Source organism: Oryctolagus cuniculus, chromosome 6, assembly GCF_051225735.1.
Source record: "Oryctolagus cuniculus isolate XC-2025 breed Fujian yellow rabbit chromosome 6, ASM5122573v1, whole genome shotgun sequence".
Lineage (NCBI taxonomy): Eukaryota > Metazoa > Chordata > Mammalia > Lagomorpha > Leporidae > Oryctolagus > Oryctolagus cuniculus.
In genome coordinates this window covers 137,771,230-137,794,935 of record NC_142872.1, presented here as the reverse complement: position 1 = coordinate 137,794,935, position 23,706 = coordinate 137,771,230, and the positions used below count along the sequence as shown (strand labels likewise).

Genomic DNA, 23,706 nt, shown 5'->3' with positions numbered 1-23,706 from the left:
GTCCTGGTCGGGGCGCCGGATTCTGTCCCGGTTGCCCCTCTTCCAGGCCAGCTCTCTGCTATGGCCAGGGAGTGCAGTGGAGGATGGCCCAAGTGCTTGGGCCCTGCATCCCATGGGAGACCAGGAGAAGCACCTGGCTCCTGCCTTCGGATCAGCGTGGTGCGCCCACCGCAGCGCACCGGCTGCAGCGGCCATTGGAGGGTGAACCAACGGAAAATGAAGACCTTTCTCTCTGTCTCTCTCTCTCACTGTCCACTCTACCTGTCAAAAAAAAAAAAAAAACAAACAAACAAAAAAAGATTTAGTTCCAGTAATTTTTTAGTATTGCCATTAACAGAATAGTGTTATCATAATAGTTGAGTTATGTTGTTTTGTTAGTAGTTGAGTCAAGTGCCAGTAGTTAAGTATTGTTATAATAATTAAGTATACTGATAGTGATAAGTACATTGATACTGAGGAGTGTGTTAACATAGACACTGATAAGTGTATTGACCTCAATGAGCCTATTGATAAAAAATGTGATAAAACCCCTGGTGTGTGAGTAATAAAGTATTTCATTGTGAAGGTGAAGTAGGCAGGCATATAGGTTAAAATTAATTAGATTTGTGAGCTGGAAGACCACACCTTCGCTACACCCCTGTGTGACTTCACGCCCTACCTGATACCTTCACCTGGCCACACCTGGATGCCCACCAGCCAATCAGGTTAATTAACCACTCCCCTTTGGAAGTGGGTTAAAAGCTTACTTTCCAGATTCTATTTACTATTTAAGTACTCGCCACAATTTGGAAAAACACTTCTATATATTTCTCCTTGAGTAGACATATTTGTTTTCCTTGTTTTTTTTTTTCCTTGTAGGAAAAATATCAAGTGATGTGTACACATATATTATGTTTGAAATTCTTCATTTTGAACTTATGCAGAGAGGTGAACAATCAGTCCATTTGCTCATATTTTGAGTACTCACTAAGTACTAGGAATTACGTTAGTGGTAAGCAAAGTGCATATGAATAGAACTTAGGACATAAGGTCTTAAGGTTTTATAAGGAAGAACTAATAAATGAGTACAGATGCAATTAAATAATTGGAAGGGAAAGAGCCAGATAGACATAGGAAAGGCAACTACTTTAGGTCAACTCTTTAGTTATCAATTCTAGGAGGTACTATTTTTTCTGAGGTTTGAAGGAGGATACCTGAAGAATAAAATGATAAAAGGAAAGGAAGGAGAACCTAAGAGTGAAGAAATAGCAATCTCAAAAGTCCTGTATGTCTAAGAAACTTGAGCTGAGAACTGTAATGTATTGGATTATTTATCTTACAATTAAGAAGCAGTGAAGCTGGCTACTTCTGCATTATTATGGATATTATGCAGAAAGTATTCTGTAAAATGGTTGCTGACTCATCTAACAATTTCACAAACAAGCAGTATCAATCAATAACACACTACAACCCAGTTTAGGGGAAATGTTATGACAGTTCATGGATACAAAGTAAAGGTAATTTTTTAAAGGTTATGACCAATAGAAGCCCTCTTCCCATGAACTTCAATTAATCATAAAGCATTGACCTAGAATGGTCTTGCTTAAATTGTAGAAAGGCTTTATACAAATTTGCAAACCTCAGTGAAAAGTTTATTTTCACATTACAGAAACACAAAAGAGGACATTCATATAGAGAGGGAAACAGTGCTTAGAAATGCTGAGAGCTTTCTCAATTATGTATGTCATACTTCTGCTGTCTCCATATATTATCTTGACTGGAAAATTGTATATTAAATCATTTAAGTATTTGTAATCGAAGTGTTATTGAGATACATTTCATTCTTTTCCTAAGACTCTTGATTCCTTACATTTTATGGTGATTAATAATATTTAGTGTTGTTCCATTAAAATAAAATGTAAAATGTTTAATGAATCAGTGAGCACATTTATGTTATATGACTTGTAATAGCAGCTGTTTTTCTATTGGCATCCAGAGTCACCCTCAGGCTGTCATGTCTTTGCTCATTGGAAAGATTTCCTGCTGTCATTAGTGTGCAATGCAAAGTTCCTCAGGATTCATCCTTCTCTCTTACCTATTATACCTTGTTTTCCCCCCATATTCACTACACTCTAGGTGGGCTGGTCTTGTGTCTGGATTTGCCCCCTTGGTGTACTCCCATCTCCAGGCCTTTTCCCAGTTCACCTAAGTCTGCAGCGCCCAGTCCACAAACACACAGCTCCATCTCCATGTTTCTTCTCAAATGATGTCTTATCATAGAAGCCTTCCCAGAGCAGAGTAGATAAACCAGCAGTCCCTGTTTGCACAATACTGTACCCCTTGCCACAGGTTGTTTTCTTATTCTGCTAATGTTCTTCCCAGGTTTAATGATTAGCTGATCCTTTGTCTGGAACCTCTTCCTTTGGTTACAGAAGAAATTAATGATGTTCTATAACCCTGGTCAAAAGTAAAGAATCTTCTAAAAAAATATTTACTTATTTATTTGAAAGGCAGAATTAGAGAGAGGTTTCTGAGGAATCTCCAGACTTACTTCCTTAGTGGCTTTATCAGGTTGCATTCCCACCAACAGTGAGTTAGTGTCCCTTTTTCCCAACATCCTCACCAGTATCTGTTATTGGTAGATTTCTGTATACCAGCCATTCTAACCGGGGTGAGGTGAAACATCATTGTGGTTTTGATTTGCATTTCCCTGATTGCTAGTGATCCTGAACATTTTTTCATGTGCCTGTTGGCCATTTGGATTTCCTCTTTTGAAAAATGTCTATTGAAGTCCTTGGCCCATCTCTTAAGTGGGTTGTTTGTTTTGATCTTGTGGAGTTTCTTGATTTCTTTGTAGACTCTGGTTATTAACCCTTTATCAGTTGCATAGTTTGCAAATATATTTTCCCATTCTGTCGGTTGTCTCTTCACTTTCCTGACTGTTTCTTTTGCAGTACAGAAACTTCTCAATTTGATGCAATCCCAAATGTTAATTTTGGCTTTGACTGCCTGTGCTTCTGGGGTGTTTTCCAAGAAGTCATTGCCGGTACCTATATCTTGCAGGGTTTTTCCAATGCTCTCTAATAATTTGATGGTGTCAGGTCGTAGATTTAAGTCTTTAATCCATGTTGAGTGAATTTTTGTGTAAGGTGAAAGGTAGGGGTCTTGCTTCATGATTCTGCACGTGGAAATCCAATTTTCCCAGCACCATTTATTGAATAGACTGTCCTTACCCCAGGGATTGGTTTTGGATCCTTGATCAAATATGAGTTGGCTGTAGCTGTTTGGATTGATTTCTGGTGTTTCAATTCTGTTCCATTGGTCTATCCATCTGTTTCTGTACCAGTACCATGCTGTTTTGATAACAACTGCCCTGTAGTATGTCCTGAAATCTGGTATTGTGATGCCTCCAGCTTTGTTTTTGTTGTACAAGATTGCTTTAGCTATTCGAGGTCTCCTGTGTCTCCATATAAATTTCAGCACCATTTTTTCCAGATCTGAGAAGAAGGTCTTTGGTATCTTGATTGGTATTGCATTGAATCTATAAATTGCTTTTGGGAGAATGGACATTTTGATGTTATTGATTCTTCCAATACATGAGCATGGAAAATTTTTCCATTTCTTGGTATCTTCTTCTATTTCTTTCTTTAAGGTTTTGTAATTTTCATTGTAGAGATCTTTAACATCCTTGGTTAAGTTTATTCCAAGGTATTTGATTGTTTTTGTAGCTATTGTGAATGGGATTGATCTTAGAAGTTCTTCCTTAGCCATGGCATTGCCTGTGTATACAAAGGCTGTTGATTTTTGTGTATTGATTTTATACCCTGCTATTTTGCCAAACTCTTCTATGAGTTCCAATAGTCTCTTAGTAGAGTTCTTTGGGTCCCCTAAATAAAGAATCATATCATCTGCAAAGAGGGATAGTTTGAGTTCTTCCTTCCCAATTTGTATCCCTTTAATTTCTTTTTCTTGCCTAATAGCTCTGGCTAGAACTTCCAGAACTATATTGAATAGCAGTGGTGAGAGTGGGCATCCCTGTCTCGTACCAGATCTCAGTGGAAATGCTTCCAACTTTTCCCCATTCAATAGGATGTTGGCTGTGGGTTTTTCATAGATTGCTTTGATTGTATTGAGGAATGTTCCTTCCAAACCCAGTTTGCTTAGAGTTTTCATCATGAACGGGTATTGTATTTTATCAAGTGCTTTCTCAGCATCTATAGAGATAATCATATGGTTTTTCTTCTGCAGTCTGTTAATGTGGTGTTTCACATTGATTGTTTTGCGCACATTAAACCATCCCTGCACAGCAGGGAAAAATCCCACTTGGTCTGGGTGGATGATCTTTCTGATGTGTTGTTGCATTCTACTGGCGAGAATTTTATTGAGGATTTTTGCATCTATGTTCATCAGGGATATTGGTCTGTAATTCTCTTTCAATGCTGCATCTTTTTCCAGCTTAGGAATTAAGGTGATGATGGCTTCATAGAAAGAATTTGGGAGGATTCCCTCTTTTTCGATTGTTCTGAATATTTTGAGAATTGGAGTCAGTTCTTCTTTAAATGTCTGGTAGAATTCAGCAGTGAATCCATCTGGTCCTGGGCTTTTCTTTGTTGGGAGGGCCTTTATTACTGTTTCAATTTCTGTCTCAGTTATGGGTCTGTTTAGGTTTTCGATGTCTTCCTGGTTCAATTGAGGTAGGTTGCATGTGTCCAGGAATCTATCCATTTCTGCTAGGTTTCCCTGTTTGCTGGCATACAAGTCCTTGTAGTAATTTCTGATGATTCTTTTTATTTCTGTGGTGTCTGTTGTTACGTTTCCTTTTTCATCTCTGATTTTATTGATTTGGGTCTTTTCTCTTCTTTTTTTAGTTAGTTGGGCCAATGGGGTGTCAATTTTGTTTATTTTTTCAAAAAACCAGCTCCTCATTTGGCTGATTTTTTGTAATGTTTTTTTGGATTCAATCCTGTTGATTTCTTCTCTGATTTTAATTATTTCTCTTCTCCTGCTAGATTTGGCAGACCTGCCTCAACCTTTAATCCCCATGCCCTGTATCTATAAAAGGAGCTCTCCCAACCTCTGACGTGCGACTTCCGCGGCCCCCGCTCTGTTGGAACCAGGGAACCTCGCCTGGGAGCAGAATCCCAATCAAAGTCTGGATATTGATTCATCTGGCTGGGAAGATTTGTTACGCACTGGACACCCTGCAATCTCATTCTTGTTTATCCCTCTCTCTCCATAAATCTTTCAAATAAATAAATAAATCTTTTTTTGAAAGGAGTAAGAAAAATGCAAGTTGATAAAATCACTAAACAATGGACAAAATAAAATTGTAGAACAATAACTGTGGCCTTAGAACATAGCAGAATGCAAGTTAATAGAACCATACCTTCTTTCTCTAATTAATATACCAGATGAAAGCTGTGCTGTCATGGTTTTGATAAGTAAAATGGAAGAAAGGAATAAGAATATGGAGGGTAGAGATGAAGGTTAAGTAAGATTAAATCTGCCATACCATAGGTGGCTATTGTTTGTTTCCTGTCCTTTATTCATTTCCAAATATGTAGTAGGATTATATTTAACACTTGGGAAATAAATACCAACGTGTCAGATATGTTTGCTAAGTCCCACTGTAACCACCCCCTTATATTTTATAATCCACACATAATGAATAAAAAATAAACAACTACTGTACAATATGTTTTGTTTTTCTAGCTAGATAAATTTTTTTAATGATTTTTTTATTTGACAGGTAGAGTTAGACAGTGAGAGAGAGAGAGAGACAGAGAGAAAGGTCTTCCTTCTGTTGGTTCACTCCCCAAATGGCCACTATGGCTTGTGCTGATCTGAAGGCAAGAGCCTGGTGCTTCTTCCAGGTCTCTCATGCGGGTGCAGGGGCCCAAGCACTTGGGCCATCCTCCATCGCTCTCCTGGGCCACAGCAGAGAGCTGGACTGGAAGAGGAACAGCATGGACTAAAACCCGGCACCCATATGGGATGCCGGCGCTGTAGGCAGAGGATTAGCCAAGTGAGCCACGGCGCCGGCCCCTAGCTAGGTAAATTGTATAAATGGGATCTTCACCGCCACTCTACCTATGATTATCACCAGTGAATATTTGTGATATATATTCTTATCACATTGTTAATAAGAATTATACTAGAAGAACTAGAAGATAAAATAATATTTTTTGCTCTGCAAAGGGGTGGAGATTAGAGGAGGATGATTTAAATAAAATCTATCCATATACAGTGTCATGATTTTTGCATGTTTGCAATGCTGTGGGTTAAGTGGCTGCCTGCAATATCAACATTTTCTATGGCTGCTGGTTCTAGTCTGGCTGCTCCACTTCTGATACAGCTCCCTGCAAAAGCCCTGGGAAAAGCAAGAAAAGATGATCTAAGTGTTTGGGGCCCTGCCACTCATGTGGGAGATCTGGGTAAAGCTCCTGTCTCCTGGCTGCAGCCAGGTCCAGCCCTGGCTGCTGTGGTCATTTGAGGAGTGAGTATATGGAAGGCCTGCTCTCTCTTTTTCTCTCTCCCCAACTTCTCTTTCTATAACTCTGAATTTCAAGTAAAATAATCAAGTCTTTAAAATTTTTTAATTGTTCGCATTACACAAAATTCATTGCAACCTTTACAATTCCAATGTCACTCTTCTCAGAAATAGAGTTACTGGAAATCGGAAAGATCTCAAATACCAAAAGCACTCTTGAACAAAATGATCAAAAACTGAGGGCATCACATTACCTGATTTCAGTACATAGTGCAAAGTTGTAGTAAACAAAGCTGCCAGGTATTGGCAGAAAAACAGGCAGACCAAAGGGAGAGAATAGAGAGCCCAGGAAACACCATACACATTTGTAGCCAACTGATTTTCTACAAAGATGCCATAACTATTCAATGGGTCTCTTTAATAAATGGTACTGGTTAAAATGAATATTTGTATGTTACAGAATGAATCTAAATCATGTTTTTCTCACACAGAGAAAACACTACATGATGTTGATATTGGCAACAATTTTTTTTTTCAGATAAAAGCTTAAATGCACAGGAAGAAAAAGTGCAGATGGATAAATGAGGTTGTATCAAACTAAAACACTTCTGCACAGCAAAAGGAAATGGTGCAGGTTTTTTCTCCAAATTATGCTGCTGCATTTTAAAGTAAATCCTCCCAAATATCACTTTTCCCTTGTCCTTCTCCTATTTCAAAAGCTTTCATAGCTTTCTGTCATCTACTGGATAAAATACAGGCTTCTTTGGCACTCAAGCTCTACAGAATTGTGGCTCAGCATACACTTCCAACTCATTTTCTCCCTTCTCTTACATCTATACCGCTTACTTTATATAGAAAAAAATTACACATTACTAAGACTACATGCTTATACATATTCACTCTTCCTATTTAAATTGTATCTGTCTTTAGAATACTTCAAATCCCTCCATGTCAGCCAAGAGTCTGGATTCTTCAATAAGTCTCCTGCAAATGGCCACAGCATCTCCCCATGGTTGTATTTGCATCCACTCATCTTCCAAAATGCTTTGTTTTACTGATAACTTTAAGAAGGATTATACTACAGTAGTGAAAAGAGCAAGTACTTTGATATCTCATAGACTTGATTGAAATTCAGTCTTGGAAAAGAGGACAAATGGTTTATTCTTTGAGCCCATTAACAACCCATTTACAAAACTATACTAGCAGCAACTACATTATAAAATGATGTTGAGAATTAAATACAATAAACATATACAGTGATCTGGTAGAGCAGGAATTCCCTCCCCTATCTTTCATAGAAAATTAACATTTTTCATAGCTCAACACAATTCCTATTTCTTCCAAAAAGGCTTCTTTGATCCTGTCAGCATGAAATGCTTGCTTTATTCTCAAATTTTTTGGAATGATGAATTTGTCATTTAGGATGACTGTTTGGTATGTACTGATGATATTAATTTATATTTTATCATCATTTACTACTAAACTAGTACTTTCCAAATATGTGGTGAATTTCAGTACTGTTAGATACTTTATCCATAATTAGAAAGATAAAATGGTTTTATAGATGAAAAAACTGGAGAGCAAATAAAGTAAACAGTAGGTGAGGTTTATACACAGTGGGGTAAGTTGCTGCTTGCAATGCAGGTATCCCATATTGTCATGCCATTTTGTGTCCATGCTGTTTCACTTACAACCCATCTTTCTGCTAAATGCACCCAGGAAGGCAGCAGAAGGTATCCAAAATACTAGATACCCTGCCACCCATGTAGGAGACTAAGATGGAGTTCCTGGCTCCTGGCTTCAGCCCAGCCCTGGTTGTTGTGGCCAGTTTGGTAGTGAAACAAGTGTTAGACCTCTCCATCTCCCCTTTCTCTTCTCCCCTTTCCCTTCTCTTTCTCCTTTTCCTCTGCTCACCAACCTCTTTTGAAAACTCTCCTAACTTTCATCTTTCCCTCTGTCTCTCTCCCTGCCTTTGTCACTTGCATTTCGAATAAATAAATAAATCTTCAAATAAAATGAATCATCTAGAAACACCAAACTTTTTAATAGTTAAACATTCAGACTCAGGTCTATATACCAGGAGTTCATGGAAATGCATCATTACAAAATATTTTACGAATTTCAATTTTATTTTGCAGCAAAATGAACTTAGATTTTAATTCCATTTTCCCACAAATTTCTGTTTGAATTCAAAGAGATAGAGAAAAAAGGAGAGAAAGAGAGAGAGGCCTTCCATCTGCTGGGCCAAGATGAAGTCAGGAGCCAAGAACTCCATCCAGGTTTCCCACGTCGGGGGACCAAGCACTTGAGCCATCATCTGCTACTTCCCAGTATGCACATTCCTGGTATGCTAAATCAGAAGAAGTAGGACTCAATCCTAGGCACTATGAGATGGGATGTCGGTGTTCCAAGCAACAGGGATATTATGTAAGATTCTATAGTACTTCACTATTGTTCTTTAAATGATGACTGTTTAAAGTTTTATAGTCTAAAATATTTTTATTATACTCTAATCAAATATAGACGCATATATCTCCTGTAATGAGTTCATATGTGTACATGTATAATTTATATGTTTAAGATGAATTTATATATACATATTATATATATATATATATAGAGAGAGAGAGAAGATTGTGTGGATATATACACACAAATACTTTATCAATGAATTTGAATGTGAATGTATTTACATATATGTCGCTCCCCCTCTTCGCGGAGGAACGACACAGGACCCTGCGCTGTTCTTTTGTCTGCTCGGTCCTTCCCGGGTTTGCTGCTGGTTCTTCCCGGGTTGGCTACCGACCCTTCCACCTCCGTGGAAGGGCGGTTCCCCCTGCCACTTTCCCCACTTCCACGGGGGAGTGGCACACCGCCGGCCGGCTCTCTCGGGGGCTGCTCAGATGTTATCCGGATGTTTCCCTTAGATGTTCCCGGTGCATGTTGTCTCTCTCCTCCTTTATAGTCCTCTTCCACCAATCCCAACTCTGCTACCCACACGCCGAGTATGCTGCTCTCCTCCAATCAGGAGCAGGATCAGCTCCTGCAGGTCATCACTCAAGTTGGCGAGAGACAGCTGCGTAGAAGTTGTTTACTCCCTTCTCAGGGCCATATTGTGGGAGAGCAGATGCATAGAATAAGTCTTAATTCCAGTAACTTAGTCTAGTCCGAGTTGCTCCCCACACATATATACACATTTTTGTGTATGTATGTATAATTTGTATATTCTAAAATTAAATCATTGTCATGGGGGCTGAAATTGTGTTATTGCAGGTAAAGCTACTGCCTGTGATAAGAACATCCCATATGGGTGCCAGTTTGTTTCCCAGCTGCTATACTTCGGATCAAGTTCCCTATCAATGGCCTGGGAAAGCAGCAGACGATGGCCCAAGTGCTTGAACCACTGTCACCTACATGAGGGACTTGAAGAAGCTCTTGGTTTCTGGCTTTCAGCTGGCCCAGCCATGTCTTCTATGGCCATCTGGGACATGAACCAGTGGATGGAAGATCTCCTTATGGTCTTTATGTTGACAATAACCCAAAATAGTAAACATTTAGTTATTAAATATATGATTGATCAGCGTGGTTCTAATTCTTGCTGGTTTCATATCAAATCTTCATGTTCCAAACAGTACCAAGTCTATCCAGAACAAAGGAGCACTACAAACCATGATAGTCTCAAAGTTTTTCTTACAGTTCCCACAGAACTTCCTGATAGTTTTGCGTATGAAGACACCAAGATGTTTTACAACTAAGATTCAGGTACATAACCCAGAACTAAGAATCATATTTGCAATTTTAAGTAACTGCCTTGAAGAATCTTTGCAGTGAACCTGCTGGCCAAAAAGTTGGCAACAAAAAGGCTGATTGGAACCAAGATTAAAAGAATCCTTCATCCATGAGAGGTGGTAGAAGAGGTTAACTACTTCCCTTGGTTTTCAAAAGGTCAGTGACACAGTAGGTAAACAATGAATGCTAAAATAACTGGCTGTCTCCTGTACCTAAGTGCCAAAGTATAGTAGAACAGTATAGTTCTCTGTGTGAGTGGAATATCCTGGAGCTTTAAAGGCTGTTTGGAAGGTATCTTGAAGGCCAGAAATCTCTTTCTTTGATCACTTTGGCACACTGCAGTGTCTGTTAATAGATGCAAGTAAATAGAGCAGAATTGGTAGTGAGGATGAATAAAAAGGCCCAATGTCTATTTCTAGCTTTCATATCATTCTAATATTTACAGGGACAAAAATTTAGTACCATGATGAAGCTATTTTGATTGTTTATTCATGTTATTATTCTCATGTCCCATTCCTCTCATTTTGGCAGAACCTCTATGTTCTTTAGGTGTTTATCTTACATATGCTACAATTTACTTCATGCTTAGTTTAGAGAAAGACAACTGGTTTTCAAAACTGGTTGCAAATGGCAATGACTTTAGCATTTTAAAATATTAATCTCAGGGTCCTCATATGACTTAATTTTTTTTAAATTGAGACACAAGAATTTGCAATTAAAAAGGTTCCCATGTGACTTTGAAATGCAAACATAATTGATAACCAATGGCCTAGATTTTGGCAGTGATTGTTTTACATAAAGGCACATGGAAAATTATAGCCAAGGAGGTATTAGAAGAAATTCATTCATGGGATTCTTAGGAAATGTTTTCCTATTTTTTAGAAAAAAAAATTTTGCAAGAATAAAGTCATTAGAGGTCCTGAGACATTGCTGTTAGTGTAACAATTTTGGAATCAAGAAGTGAGCAATTATAAATCATCAAAAAGAAAACTAATGAAAAGTAAAGTTAAATATGTTTGAATTCTTGAGGGCACTTGAGAGTTATGACAGAAAGTAACTCTGTAATTTTTGTATGCTTAGACTTCCACTAAGATGTGAATCATTTTTAGCTTTTTAAGATACTTTACTGACAATTACATTCCTGCTGAGATAATTATTCAAGAAATGAATTTGTTCAATTCTTAAAAGAATAAAATTTGTTAAGTTTTCAGTCAATAATTATGGAAGTACTACTGAATGCAAAGAACTGTTTTAATTGCTAGAGATATAACGGAAAGCAAAAAAAAAAAAAACCTGAGGAATTTGTTCTTAATGAATTTACATACTAGTTGAAAAATAATAAATATGATACATAGAATATACTACTTGGTAGATAAGGATAAGAAATAAGGTGACTAGGAAAACCCAAATAAGTGGGCAAGGGCCCAGGACATGCTAAATGGCTAAAATTTTAGGCAAAGTGTACCCATAAAAATACCCTCAGTAAGAGGATGGTTTTTGAATAAAGATATAAACAAACAAGTTAGTTAGTTATGCAAATAAAAAGCAAGAAAACAGCAACTCTGAAGATTTGATAAGAACCAGGTCTGACATGTTCCAGATGCAACAAGGAGGCCAGTTGTGTTGCAGGCGAATGAATGACAAGAACAGTGGAGATGAAGAGGAGACTAGGAGAAGGGGAGCAGATGATACAGGGCACAGTAAATCATTCTGAAGACTTTGGCTTTACTTTGTGGGAGTTGGCAAGCCTTTCAAAATTGTATGTCTGAGGAGACTATGACTAAATTCTCTCTTTAAAAGGATCGCTTTTGAAGACAGATATTGTAGCCTGCTGGGTTAAGTCACTTACGCCACTTGATGGGATGCCTCCATTCAATTTTGGAGTTCCTGAGATGGAGTCTCACATCTACTTCCAACCCAGCACCCTGCTTATGTGCAGGAAGATGATACACCCGCATGGAAGACGTAGGAGGAGCTCCTGACTCCTGACTTTAGGCCTGGACCAGCTCTTGCAATTGTGGGCATTTGGGAAGTGACCCAACAGATAGAAGATATCTCTCTCTTTCTCTCTCTCTTCCCTTCCCCTCTATTTATCTATTTCTCTTGGTCACTCTGTCTTTCAAGTAAGGAAAAACCAATTTTAACAAAAGCCACCACTGTAGATGCACTAGTAAGAATGGATGGAGAGGGCCAGCACTGTGGCTTGGGGGCTAAGCCGCCACCTACAACGCCAGAATCCCATATGCGCATCAATTTGTGTCCCAACTACTCATCTTCTGATCCCACTCTCTGCTATGGACTGGAAAGCAGAAGATGGCTCAAGTGTTTGGGCCCCTGCAACCACATAGGAAGCCCGGAGGAAGCTCCTGGCTCTTGGTTTCAGATCGGCTCAGCTCTGGCCGTTGCGTCCATATGGGGAATGAACCAGCAGATGGAAGGCCTATCTGTCTCTTTCTCTGTCTGTAACTCTACCTCTCAAATAAATAAGTTATAAAAATCTTTAAAAAATGGATGGAGAAAAGAGATCAGGGAAAATGAGACAAGTGGATTAGTTATGAGTCATTGTAATAATCTGAGTGAGAGACATGTTCTAATAAAGTGACTGTGATAAGGATGGCAAGAAATAATCAAATTCTGAATACAATTTGGGAGTAGCTAACATATGTTGGTGTTCCATTAAAGTTTCTGCCTAGCTTTTAGATAATAAAATACTGTGGCAGATACTAATTATGAATCTACCCATTTTTCCCTCTTAATTATGTTAATTTAAAGTATAGATCCATATTAAGAGCTCCCAGTTCCTTCTTCAACCTACAGACATGATAATATTTCTTTTTTTAAAAATTTATTTGACAGGTAGTTATAGACAGTGGGAGAGAAAGACAGAGAGAAAGGTCTTACTTCCGTTGGTTCACCCCCTAAATGGCCACCACGGCTGGAACTGTGCTGATCCAAAGCCAGGAGCCAAGTGCTTCTTCCTGGTCTCCCTTGTGGGTGTAGGGGCCCAAGCACTTGGGCCATCCTCCACTCTCCCTCCTGGACCACAGCAGAGATCTGGACTGGAAGAGGAGTACTGGGACTAGGACCCAGAGCCCATATGGGATGCCGGCACTGCAGGCGGAGGATTAACCAAGTGAGCCATGGCACTGGCCCCGACATGATCATATTTCTATGGAAACAATAACCATAGAGAAAAACCTTTCTTATTAAACTTAGTCCACAGTGCCCCAAACATTTTAAGAATTCGATATAGTTCAGTTCTCCAACACATATATCTCCTAACACAAAAACTTAATTTAGAGAAAAATCCACCCCATCCTAAATCATCTTTTAGTATCTTCCAGTCTTCAGTCTTCAAGTCTCACAATTTTATACCTGAAGTTCAGAGTAGGATAAAAGTAAAGCTTTCCAAGATATTTTTAAATTTTAAGTTTCAATTATCATTAAAGATAGTCCTATTTTTAGCTCTAATTTAGAAAAAAATTGCCCATCCCTTTAATGATAGAGTAAGATCCCTTCTATTCAATTGCTCAACTAATTTTTTATAAATCAATATTTATATTTTTGTATATATATGAGGTAAAAATGATTCATGTATTCAATGTAGAATAAATGAATAGTGCTAATTAGCATTTTGACACTCAAATACTTACTTTTTTATAAAGAGAACATTTGAAATGGACATTCTGGGAATTTTGAATGGTACCATATGATATTATTAACTGTATTCACTTTACTGTGAATAGATCCCCTCAAGGGAAACAACATTATTCCTTCTAACCGGGATTTTATACCCTTAGACCATCATCTCCTCATTCCCCCTTACCACCTAGCTTCTGCAACCATCTTTTTTCCATTTCTAGGAGTTCCATTGTTTTAGATTCCACATATAAGTGAAAGCATGCAGTATATGTTTTTCTGTGTCTGGTTTATTTCACTTAGCATTGATGTTGTTCAATTGTGTTCATGTCACATATGAAATTATTTCAATCTTTTTTTAAGATTTATTTATTTATTTTATTTGAAAAGGACAGAGAAACAGAGAGACAGAGAGACAGAGAGAGATCTTCCATCCATTACTCTCAAAACACCCACAACAGCTGTTCCTGGGCCAAGGCAAAGCCAGGAGCCAGAAACTCCACCCAGGTCTCCTAAATCAATGTCAAGAATCCAAGTACTTGAACCATCTTCCCCAGATTTTCCAGGCATATTACCAGAGAGCTGGACCAGAAGTTCAGCAACCAGGACTCAAGCAAGTATTCACTTACCTTTTGTCAGGTAATTATATTATTTCTGTACTTGGTTACTATAGTGAATGTGGCATTGCAGACTTTTGTTCAACAGACTGATTTAAAATATTTCGGTTAATTACTCAGAAGTGGGATTGCTGGATTATGTGATATTCTATTTTAAGTGTTTTGAAGAAGTTCTTTAAGTTTTCCATAATGACTGCACTATTTTACATTCCTACCAACACTGTATAAGTATTCTCTTTTCTTCACAGAAAACTAATTTTCATTTTGGACTTAATAACATTGTTTCTTAAATGCAAAAGAAAAAAAAAAAACTACCTGAGATGACTATTTAAAGTGGAGGTTCTCCACTCAAGTATTCTAATTAATTATAGTTAATATATAACTAGACTTTCCAGTAATACTTTTTAACATAAAAAATCATGTCACTTAAGAGTTAAATACATATATATTTGCCTCCAGACTGAGTATTCATGTGTCTTCAAAGGAAATAGTAACCTCCAGATGCACAGATCATAGCGTGCAAATTGGCTTTTAACCCGGAATTAATGGTTTGCCTTAGATAGCAATAATTTCTATTCTCTTGGGTAAGTAAGTCAGAATGTGTCTACAATAATGAAATTAAATCAGAAAGTACAAAAACTGATGCCTTTATGATACTCTCTGGAGGCTTATTATCAGCAGCTGTGAAATGGTAACACTTTGCTTTTTTTTTCCTTTTTTTCTTTAACAAAAGAGAAATAGAATCTTTTATGAGTCTTTTGTAAAAAAATAATCCAATAAAGAATGAAGAGTTCCATTATTGTATGGTCAGTTTTATTCTAGAAAATGACCTCGTGGTTCCTACTTGGATTGGCAAGCTCTAGTAATGATTCAACCATGTATTTCGAAAAGGACTCAGGAAATTAGGGCAGAGTGAATGTTAAGATGTTATTGAGATGCCCACATTGGAGTGCCTGTTTTGAGTCTCAGCTCCAGCAACCAATTCTAGTTTTCTGATAAGGGGAACACTGGAAGGCAGCACTGATTGCCTGGTACGTAGGTGCTAGTCACCCAGGTGAGAGACCTGCTTTGTGTTCCCAGCTCCCAGCTTTGACTTGAACTGGATAAGAAGTTGCAGTCATTTTAGGAGTTATCTGGCTTCTGAGAATTCTTGGTTAATCTATCTTTTTCTCTCTGCTTCTCAAATAAAAAAAAAGAAATGAAATTAGGTTTGTGACAGTTTATAGGACACTAGGACCTCCAGGAATGTAATACCAATGGATTTATTATAACACAGCACTTGAGTGATGCACAGTGGATTCACTCCTTCAGTAAAAGCTTAAGTATGCAATTTGATTTAGATTAAATTTTACTAGAAATGTGGAGAAGTGACAAATGAGGTGGCGTATTTTGCTTGAGTTACAGTAAACTGGTGTCCTTCAACACTGGGATTTGGATCTGGTCAGTAATCTAGTTCTGGATTTCACAATTAATCATGGTTGAAATTTAGTCCACTGACTATTTATGTAAATAAAGTTTTACTGGCACAAGCTATGCCTATCTATATTTCATTGTGTATGACTTCTCTCATGGTACTGGTAGAATTGACTGGTGGTAGCAATGATTACATGGCCCACAAAAACTAAAATAGCTTTATTTTACACTTTATTTGAAAAGTTTCTTGGGGCCAGCACCATGGCTCACGTGGTTAATCCTCTGCCTGCAGCACCCTCATCCCTTATGGGTGCCGGATTCTAGTCCCGGTTTCTCCTCTTCCAGTCCAGCTCTCTGCTGTGGCCCAGGAAGGCAGTGGAGGATGGCCCAAGTGCTTGGGCCCCTGCACCTGCATGGGAGATTAGGAGGAAGCACCTGGCTCCTGGCTTTGGATCGGTGCAGCACTGGCTGTGGCGGCCATTTGGGGAGTGAACCAACGAAAGGAAAACCTTTCTCTCTCTCTGTCTCTCTCTCTCTCACTGTCTATAACTCCACCTGTCAAATAAAAAAAAGTTTCTTGACTTCTAGTTTAATCCATTGTTCAGTTAACAATAAAATGTTTAATATCAGCCCAGAACTTCATACATCAGTTTTTTTATATTTTATTTATTTTTTTATTTGAGAGTCAGAGTTACAGATGGAGAGAGGGAGAGACACAGAGAGAGGTCTTCCATCTTCCAGTTCACTCCCCAAATGGCCACAATGGCTGGTAGATCTGAAGCCAGGAACCATGAGTTTCTTCTAGGTCTCCCACATGAATGCAGGGGCCCAAGCACTTGAGCTATCCACTGCTTTTCCAAGCCATAGTAGAAAGCAGACTGGAAGAGGAGCAGATGGAACATGAACTAGTGCCCATATGGGATTCTGGCACTGTAGATGGAGGCTTAGTCTACGACACTGCAGTGCTGGCCCTGTATGTCATTTTTTGAAATTATACTCCATTTTCTTCTTCTCTGTAGTCTTCTTAAAGGCATTAAATTTCTTGGAGCCTCCTTTATATAACTTCCTATATGGAAATCTGAAGCTTTTATTTCCTTAACCTACAATACACTTCCTACTTCATCTACTTCTGGAGCCAAGTAGTAGGAAGACAGAGAGAAAAGAAGCAATGGATACTTCCTACTGCTCTTAGTAGGACAGCTCTTCTGTCCTACTCCTTCTTCTGAATGTTATCCACTTGCCCTGTTGTCACTGCTGTCATAATCACTGTGGCTGTGTGTGCCGTTGTGGGATTTCCTGAATGTTGAGGAGGAAAAAAACAGAAAACAAAAGATTCCTTCCCCTCTTTTTGATCCTTAGGGGATCTCTCTCTTGATGCTGAAACTATAAAATTGGGATTTTTCTTGAGAGTCTTTTTGTTCTCATCTTGTGTGGAAATTCAGTTTTCTGGATATTTAAACCCATAGTTAACAGAGGGAGTAGGTAGGAAACTTAGTAGGGTCTCCACAAGTTTGGTGATGCATTGATTTCCCCAAACCTATGGCAAACAGCAACTTCCCGGAGTCATCACATAGTTGCTCTGTTAAGTTTGTAGTTACATACAGTGGTAGAGGGTACTTAGTGTGTATTTCCAAAGAACCAGACCTACTTTGATGAGATTATTTTCTTTTTAGAAAATTCTACTTTATAAATTTTCATCTACTTGAAAAACAAAGTGAGAGAGGGAGAGAGAGGGAGAGAGAGAGAGCGAGAAAGTAAAAGTGATATCTTCCATCTGCTAGTTCACTCCCCAAAATTACTACAACATCCAGGGATGAACCAGGTCAAAGCCCGAAGCTCAGAACTCATCTGTGTCTATAACATGGGTGTCAAGGGATCAAGTACTTGAGCCATGATCTGCTGCTTACCAGGATACATTATCAAGAACCTGGATCATAAGCAGGTAGCCAAAATTCCATTTGGCACCCCCGAATAGGATGTCGACATTGCAAGTGCCATCTCAACACACTGCACCACAATGAATGCCCCAGTGAGGTTATTTTCAAGTTGGGATGATGTAAATAGCCTTACGAAAATGATGAAACTGACTGGCAAGATTTAGTTGTTTTTCTATCACAGAAAATCTCCCAGGCATCTATTCCTCACTCCTCAAATTCTAGCATGTGCAATGAGGAGAAAGAAAGCCATGGCTCCATTTTTAAAACAATTATGCAGTCTCATGCAAGCAGAATACTATTATCTTAAAGAACTTGTAAGATATATTGCTGGGCCTAAACTCCTTAAAAACATACATAATACTTCATATTACCTAAGAATTTATCTTTATGTTCAACTTGTTTGTCATATATGTCCAAATACATAATTACTTAACATGAGAGCTATTAATTCAATTTTACCTTCAGAGAAACAGTAGCCCACATCTGGGAAGACTTTCAGTAGGATTTGCACTGAATGCCATAATTGTTAGCTTCCCTTATATTTCCTAATTTCCTTTCTGCTGAAAGGCCCTGAGACTTCTAAAATCTTATTTCTTTATGTCATTGGCAAGAAGAAACAGAAAATGCACACAAAAAATCCACATAGAAAACCCTGACAAGGTAGTTTCAAAAATACATGACTCAATCAACAATAAATGAAACACCAAAAGTAACTCAAGACATAAGTGTTTTTTGAGTAATTGTCTATCTTGCGAGGAATGAGAATTTTAGTCAAAGTACACAGTTAACTCTATTACTTTGTCTGAAGAGTGTCATAATTTTCCCCACTCATGAGAAAAGAAATTTAACATAGAGTACTCCATCCCAGAAAAATACAGAAAATAAATTCTCAATCTACTCAGTCTCTTTATTTTCATTTCAGTGTATTGTACCCTAGAAAACTTCTTTTTCATGAGTTTCTGTTAACTACTCATTTCTACATTATAATTCAAAATTTAGAATTGTTTTTAGTATGGGTCTTTAAAACTAGTAAGCACAATTTTGTGGACTTTGCTTAATTACAACTAGTTATTTGATTATTGGAAAAATTCTGCTATGTAGAAAACACACCAATCAATGTCAAACAGATTGTTTTTGTAAGTTCATCAAGATCTTTATAGTAAAATTGTTTACATAACTATTAAAATATTCTCGGTTCTTAGATTCTTAGGTTCTTAGTGACGTTAAATTATGATGCTGCTGTTTAGTTACATTGCCATGCTCTTTCTCCACATGATGTTAGTTTTCCAAACTAATGACTCCATATTAAACCAAATCAGTAGCTTGATTATACTGGATACAACTGAAGGATACACTTCAATACTTATTAAAGGAAAATCTATGTGTGCAAAATTAAAACAGATCATAAACCTGTACATAAAGCTAAAACTACAACATTTCTAGAAGTAAACATGGTACAATTTTTTTTTAACTTGAGTTAATGCAAAGATTTATAAAATAAATTTTTGAAGATTTATTTATGTATTTGAATGGCAGGGTGTGGGGAAAGAGAGAGAGAGAGAGGAACAGAGTCTGAGAGTGAGAGCAAGAGACAGAGAATTTCGTCTCCTGGTTCATTTTCCAAATGGTTGCAGTAGCTGGGGAAATGCCAAACCAAAACCAGGAGAACTTTATCTGAGTCTCCTACATATATGACAGGGATCAAAATATTTGGGCCATCTCTCACTGCTTTCTTAGGCTGTTAGTGGGAAGTTAGATTAGAAGAGGAGTATCCGCCGGCGCCACGGCTCACTAGGCTAATCCTCTGCCTTGTGGCGCCGGCACACCGGGTTCTAGTCCTGGTCGGGGCGCCGGATTCTGTCCCGTTGCCCCTCTTGCAGGCCAGCTCTCTGCTGTGGCCAGGAAGTGCAGTGGAGGATGGCCCAAGTGCTTGGGCCCTGCACCCCATGGGAGACCAGGAGGAAGCACCTGGCTCCTGGCTTTGGATCAGCACAGTGTGCTGGCTGCAACGCGCTGGCCGTAGCGGCCACTTTGGGGGGTGAACCAATGGAAAAAGGAAGATCTTTATCTCTGACTCTGTCTCTGTCTATCTCTCTCTCTCTTTCTCTCACTGTCTAACTCTGCCTGTCAAAATAAATAAATAAATAAATAAATAAATAAATAAATAGAAGAGGAGTATCCAAGGCTTGAATCAGAACCTGGATATGGGATGAGGGTGTTTCAGGTGGTGGCTTAGCCTACTGCGTCACAAAACCTAGCCTGGCACAGGATGTTTTAGTTATGAAACCAAAAGTATGATCCAATAAAACTTCATAAATCAGACTTCTAAAAGAAAAAAAAAAAACTCTTCTTCAAAAAAACACTGTCAAAGCAGGAAGGACAAGCTATAGACAGGGTGGACAGACAAGTCATATAACTAATTAAAGATGACTCAGGAGTGTATCCATCCAGATTCACTCCTCAGGTGGTCACAACAGCCCGGGCTGGGCCAGGCTGAAGCCAGGAGCCAGGCTATTCATATGGGTCTTTCACATGCGTGGCAGGGTCCCAAACACTTGGGACATCTTCTGCTGCTTTTCCCAGTCCATTAACAGGGAGTTGAATGGAAAGTGGAACAGGTGGAACACAAACCAGCCCCCATATGGGATGCCAGTGTCACAGACAGTGGCATTACCCACTGGACCACAACACTGCCCCCTATGTAATTATTTTAGTGAGATATGAAACACGTAAGAAATATAATATTATTACCAATCTAAAACTTTTAATCGATTTGAAAAGATTTCCTATTTTCTTTTTTTGGCATTTCTTTTTTAAAATTTTAAATTATACATGTTTTATTATTTTTTATTTAATAAATATAAATTTCCAAAGTACAGTTTATGGATTACAATGGCTTTCCCCCCCCATAATTTCCCTCCCACTTGCACCCGTCCCATCTCCCGCTCCCTCTCCCATTCCATTCACATCAAGATTCATTTTCAATTATCTTTATATACAGAAGATCAATTTAGTATATATTAAGTAAAGATTTCATTAGTTTGCACCCACACAGAAACAGAAAGTGTAAAATACTGTTTCAGTACTAGTTATAGAATTACTTCACACTGGACAACACATTAAGGACAGATCCCACATGAGAAGTAAGCACACAGTGACTCCTGTTGTTGACTTAACAATTTGACACTCTTGTTTATGGCATCAGTAATCTCCCTAGGCTCTAGTCATGAGTTGCCAAGGCTATGGAAGCCTTTTGAGTTTGCCAACTTCGATCTTATTCCGACAGGGTCATAATCAAAGTGGAGGTTCTCTCCTCCTTCTTTGATGGCCTGTTCTTTCCACTGGGATCTCACTCACAGAGATCTTTCATTTAGGTCTTTTTTTTTCCCCAGAGTTTCTTGGCTTTCCACACCTAAAATACTCTCACGGGCTCTTGAGCCATATCCAAATGCCTTAAGGGCTGATTCTGAGGCCAGAGTGCTATTTAGGACATCTGCCATTCTATGAGTCTGCTGTGTATCCCACTTCCCATGATGGATCATTCTCTCCCTTTTTGATTCTATCAGTTAGTATCACTAGTCTTGTTTGTGTGATCTCTTTGACTCTTAGACAATCAGTACTTTTTCTAGTAAATTCAGATTCCAGAACCCAAATCATTGCACACAATGTTAGACTATCCAGGAAATGTCACCTTGAAAATGCCTTAGCCTGAATGGTGTACACAGAGAGTAACACTTGCTTTACTTTGTGCTTTGTCAGTAAGAAATGCAATCATGTTTTCTAAAATTATTATCATTTAAAGACAGAGTTTACTATCATACTTTTAATTTAAATCTTTATTGGGTATCAAACATTTTATGTACTTCTGAATTTCACACATTTATTAAAACACAGGGGAAAGGTGTTTAGCACAGAGGTTAAGCATCCATTATCACAGTGCCTGATTCAAGTCCTAGTTCTGCTTCTAATTTCAGCTTCCTGTTAATGTGTACCCTGGGAGATAGTAGGCAATGGCTCAAGTAGCAGGATCTTGCTACCAACAAGGGAGATTTGGATCGAGTTCTTGGCCCCTGTTTTTGGTCTGGCCCAGCCCCAGATGTTGTGGGTATTCGAGAAGTAAACCAGCAAACAGAAGATCTCTGCCGTGTGTGTGCATTTCAAATAAAAATGTCAAAACCATAGATTTGGATGGCAGATCAACATAGCATTATCTTTCAGGCAGCCATTACTTCACTAAAGCCAAATGTAAGGGGTATTGGGTGACTGCTAAATATTCCCTTTGGGAAAAGAACACAAACTTCATTTGACTCTCAAGCAGATTTGTGAGGCAAATGGGAAAAAAGCTAGCAAATCATTAATTTCTAATGTTTCTTTCATAAACAGTAATTTCCCTTTATGTAAACTATCTAATTAGAATTGAAAGTCTGAAATACTCTAAAGACTGCGACTGGTACTTCTGGTCAATATTGTTGATTTAACTTTTTAAAGTAAAATTTAACTGCCCTAAAGATTGTTTCAAACTAACCCACAAGTGAGGTTATTGTGACATTCAACCTCTTTATTCCACTTATTTTCATACTTAACTTTTCTCAAATTTCTCATATTTGCATAATCCTTTGTGAAAATATATTTATTAACAGAAAGAACTTTGAGAATTATGTGAATTTGCAAAGAATTTGCAAATTCTAGGATTAATAAATATAAAAATCCATCTAAAGAGGAGTAGAGAAAGAGTTGAAAAAAAAAAAGATGTGAAAAGCCTATATTTTCTAGGAAGAGAAGAGAGAGGAAATAGCACAAATTTGGGACTTTTCTCTTCTCTAAGTCTCTTGCTTTGATACCTCCTACTGTCGTTTGCAGAGTGTCTGCCCCTGAAGTAGGAAGTTCTTGACAGATGATATTGATAGCACTGAACACACAAGTGGATTTTTAACTTACAGTGAGTATTCAAATAAAAAACAGATGGCAACTTCTTAGAAACGAAGTACATTCCTCAGGAGATAAAGCGGAGTGTTAAAACATTTTAACATCGCACTAGAGCAGAAAATTAGGGTAATTATGGCTCTTAAAAGATGCAAGGAATAAGGTCTAAACCAACTTCCTTCCTACTCCAAATTATAAAGATTATGAAATTCTAAGGGGAACTAGGACAAGGCAATTATATAATAAAATGCAATAATATTTACAGTGGTTGAATTTGAGTCTGAACAGATTGTCTACTTCAATGTTATGTTCAAACATCAATTACAAAACTAAGGAAGTAAAATCAGGTTGCTGCTACTTCATGTAGAAGGTAAAAAATATGAAGAAAGAAAAGCTATTGAGCTAGTTTAGAGACACAAAGAAATGAAGGCACACGGATGTAGATACATGTACATCAAATAAGCAGAAACACTAAGTGATTGAATTCAATTTGACATTGAAATATTTTAGTTATGAGAATGCAATTTGGCTGTACAAACAGCTGCAACAATATTATCATCCTCTGTGTGATTTTTGTTTTTATTTATGTTTACCTATTTTAAGTCTGTCCCCAAATAATATACACTTTCAAAAAAGGAAAAATCAGAAGGTACAACTAATTGAACAGAACAATTATATATAGACAGAATTTCTGCTTATATAAAAAGGACAAATCTTGATCTCAGATCTGGAAAAAATGGAGCTGAAATTTATATGGAGGCACAAGAGACCTCGAATAGCTAAAGCAATCTTGTACAACAAAAACAAAGCCGGAGGCATCACAATACCAGATTTCAGGACATACTACAGGGCAGTTGTAATCAAAACAGCATGGTACTGGTACAGAAACAGATGGATAGACCAATGGAACAGAATTGAA

The 23,706-nt window shown here is 38.0% G+C and overlaps 1 pseudogene; it reads left to right on the top strand.

Moving 5' to 3' along the window:
- The window catches only part of LOC100345321 (protein lin-28 homolog A pseudogene), a 192,880-nt pseudogene that overhangs the window by 1,069 nt on the left and 168,105 nt on the right, over positions 1-23,706 (top strand).